Genomic DNA, 744 nt, shown 5'->3' on the forward strand with positions numbered 1-744 from the left:
AAGGGTACTCAAGCCCTACTGGAAACTAGTAATTTGCATATCATATAATGTGTAGGGGAGTGAATAACTTGTTCACCATTGCTCAAAAAGACTTCTAATCTTTGTTATCAAAGTGTCGTCTTCCAATTTTGCAATTCCTTTTAAATTTATATAGGATTATTGTTTCCAAGTTAAGCAATATTTTACTTTAAAAAAGGAAAGATTGCCTATATATTTCTTTTTTTTTTTTTTTCATTAAAATATCAGAAGATGAATTTGAATGACCTTTCCATTTTAAAATTGGATCAACAGTTTTGGGATTTTTTTAGTCTACCTTCTTGATAAAAAGCAATTTGAAGGTTGGTTATTTGCCAATTATTTTTACTATTAACTTTCATTTTGCAATAATAATGTTATATATAAAAAAAAAGCTCAAATGTGTACTGTAGAATCTGATCCTGTGAAAGAAACTTACTTGAGACTTATCTATGATAGGGGAGTTTTCCATGCTTTCAGGAATATGAAACTGCCCTTAACTCAGTTAACCCCAATCTCATGCCCATTGTTATTGTGATGGGGCATAGGAGACAATGTTGGGGATCACCCCTACCTTGGGCCTGAGCTAATTTTGCAAGGTCGTTTCTTCTCCCCCTTTCCATTCCCTTTTCTTCAATCCCTTCTGTGTACTTCCTAAGGTGTAAGAGCCATGCTGAAAATATAAAAGGCTGGCTTTGTGTCATTGTTGAACAGCCTTCAGGAGTCATG

The sequence above is a fragment of the Penaeus chinensis genome, chromosome 22, assembly GCF_019202785.1.
Source record: "Penaeus chinensis breed Huanghai No. 1 chromosome 22, ASM1920278v2, whole genome shotgun sequence".
NCBI lineage: Eukaryota > Metazoa > Arthropoda > Malacostraca > Decapoda > Penaeidae > Penaeus > Penaeus chinensis.